We start from the raw sequence: 3,351 nt of genomic DNA, 5'->3' as shown, positions 1-3,351 counted from the left end.
GAGGGAACCAGGCATCTACCCTCGGTTGGGTAGAATTCCAAGAAGTGTCATGATAAGCTTTTGCTCTAAAGTTATTATTGCTAGTGCATCAAAACCTGTTAAATGACCTGAGTTGTGACCATGAGCTGTGTATTTGTGGTGACCACAGGGAGTATTCACCATTGGCCTCAATCATGATTAGTACCCCTTATTTCCCAACAGAAGCTTTTCACTGACAGGCCCTTTTCAGAAGACACCTTTGAAAGGAAAGGACACGCTGCCACCTACTGAAGCAAGCAGACACATGCAGACACCGAGGTTAATGGCAGGACCTCCTCACCCATGCCTGGAGAAAAGTAAATGGGACAAATGCGCAAAGGTTTTCTCGGCTCTTTCAGTCCTGGATTTTTCCAAGATTCATTTCCACTGCTGAGATCATTTCTGACCGGAGCTTCAGGATCAGAAGAACATTTCTCCTTAAACCTATGGAGCTCAGTGTGAACATGAACAGGGAGTTCAAAACCTGCTCTGGGGCCGTCAAGCCCATGGCCGGTTCACAGATCTGCAAGACCCTCAACAGGCAGAATGCTTCCCAATCTCCTGGGAAGGTGACCTTCATCTAGCGGGGTTCGTTTTCGGAGGTCCTTGGCCAGAACAGGGTTCTCCTTCACCCCTCGTTTAGGATGAAGCCAGACACAGTGCGGATTCCTCACATCATGGGAGGCTCATGAAGACAAATGCAATCAGGTCCAGGAGCACCTTGTGGAGCACATCCCATGGATGGTGTGGGAGTTGGTGAGCAGACTGACTTTGCCACTGGTGACAATGCAATGAGCTCATGCCTATTCCATTCACTTCTTCTGCTTCGGGAAGTTCTCCCATGACAAAGAGCTCACAGTGGGGTCTTCTCCCACAACCCTGGCCTCGGTGAATTGCATTCTAATGCACAGTTTCCTCATACATAAAGAATGCTCCTCGTGGTTGCCACAGAAGAGACTCGAGGTTGCAGCTCTTTAAACACATCAATTAAATCACCTTTTTTTTTTTTTTTTAGCTGCCTCTGACTGTGTCTCTTCCTTCCAAAAGCTTATCATTATTTTCTGCATAATATAGCTTTCCTCAATGGAGTCATTTATGAAGAAATTAGGTCAAACTTCACACACTCTTTCAGAGAGGTGAAGGAACACTTCCAAATCGACTTTTATGAGGTCAGCAAAATCCTGACACCAAAACCTGGGAGAAATCCTTTGAGGAAAGAAAATTATAGACCCATATCCTTCATCAACATAAATACAAAAGGCACTCTGAAATTGGCAAATTTTACCCAGCAATATATGATAAAATTTAACACCTACTCATGATTTAACAACAAAAAAAATCTGCAAACTAAAACAGAGGAAAACTTCCTTATTCTAATAAAGTTTTTTAAAAAACCTACTGCTAACTTCAAAAGTAATAGATCTTTTCATTTAAGATCAGGAGTGAGGCAACGATGTCTATTCTCATTTTTATTCAAACCTGTTTTGAAGTCCAAACAAGTATAATAAGGAAATAAAAGACACAGAAAGCATAAATTTTGGAATGGAAGAAGTAAAACTGTTTCTACCTACAGATGACACAATTGATTACATTAAAAACCCATGGAAATCTAAAAACTCTACTAGAGCTAATAAGTAAATTCATCAAGTTCTCAATATATAAAATCAATCCTATATACACCAGCAGCAAAAACTGGGAAATGAAAAAGTTTAAAACCTCATTCATAATAGTATCAAAGTTATAAAATGCTTAGCAACATACTTAATAAAAGACACGCAAAACTTCTAAACTAAAAACTATAAAACATCGCTGAGACAAATTTAAGATCTCAATAAACGGAGAGTATATTTATGTTCTTGGATCGGAAGACTGAATATTGCTAAGAGTCAGCTTTCCCAAGAACTGATCTATAAATTCAGTGCAATCATAATCAAATTCACAATCCAAACAGACTTTTTTGGAGAAGTTGGCAAGTGGATTCTAAAATACATGGAGTCCAGCAGGGCGTGGCTCAGTGGTTGAGCGTCGACCTGGGATCCAGGCGATTGGGGTTCGATTCCCGGTCAGGGCACATGTCCGGGTTGCGGGCTCGATCAATGACTCTCTCATCATTGATGTTTCTATATCTCTCTCTCCCTCTCCTTTCCTCTCTCTGAAACCAATAAAGATGTATTTTAAAAAAAAAAAATACATGGAAATGCAAAATACTTAGATTAGCCAAAATATTGTCAAGAACAAAGTTGAAGGTCTCATATAATCTGAATCCAAGACTTACATGAAGCTACAATAATTAAGGCAGGTGTAAAGATACATAACTAGGTTATAAAACAGACTGGAGAATCTAAAAACAGTCACATACACTATGGACAAAAGGAGTATGTACCATGTGATTCCATCTATATGAAGTTCAAGAACAGGCAATACTAATTTGTGGTGATGGAAATTCAAAGGGTGGCTACCTGGGTGGGGGTTTGTGGAGATGGGCTAGGAAGGAACACGGGGAGCTTTCTATATCTCAGTTGGGGAAGGGGTTACATGAATGCGTATAAATATATTTAAAATCCTTGAATTATACATTTTGGAACTGAATATTTCACTGTATGCAAGTTTTTCTGAATCAATAAAAGCAACATTGGAGCCTAAGGAGTAAAGACGGCTTCCTGGAGGAGGCAGGTGTTCGAAGAACAAGTAGGAGTTGCTAGTTGAAGGATGAGGGAGGAACCTGAAGTAGAGAATGTGACAGGTGGAAAGGCACAGAAATGAGAAATAGCACAGTGCCCTCAGGAAGAGGGATTGCCCTCAGGGGGACAGAGAGCTAGAGAAGGAAGTAGGGGCCAGAGTGGAAAGGGCCTTGGGGATGAAGAAGTTTGAGGTTCATCTACAGGGGCATTTTATGTTGCTCAAACTGAGAGCAGAGTAGGGGGTGGGTGTGAAGCGACACTGTCTAGGGTCAGGAAAGTCAGGCTCAAGAGTAGTAACAGACAAGAAGTGGTGAGGGTCCCAGCCAAGGTGGAGAAGGACCTGTAGGGAAAGAGCCCTCGAGAGACAGTAAGGAAACAGTGCGTGAGTTTAATGCAGGAGTGGATGCTAGGATGGGCGAGAGGGAGACCCCAGGCTGACAGAGGAAACCTGAGTCCCAAAGGACTCCCATTTTCCCGCTGGCCTGTCGTTAGCTTTTGAGAGTTGGTGGCACACAGAGTAGGTACCAGGGTAGGAGTTGTGAATAAAAACTGAATGACAGCTGGTTTTCTCAAGTTATCTATAATGTCAGCTAAGAGGAAAAACTTAGAAAGCAAAAAACGTTTCGTTTCGCAAAGATCAAAGTTTTTACTG

The sequence above is a fragment of the Miniopterus natalensis genome, chromosome 4, assembly GCF_054644295.1.
Source record: "Miniopterus natalensis isolate mMinNat1 chromosome 4, mMinNat1.hap1, whole genome shotgun sequence".
Taxonomy (NCBI): domain Eukaryota; kingdom Metazoa; phylum Chordata; class Mammalia; order Chiroptera; family Miniopteridae; genus Miniopterus; species Miniopterus natalensis.
This window is presented reverse-complemented; position numbering follows the sequence as displayed.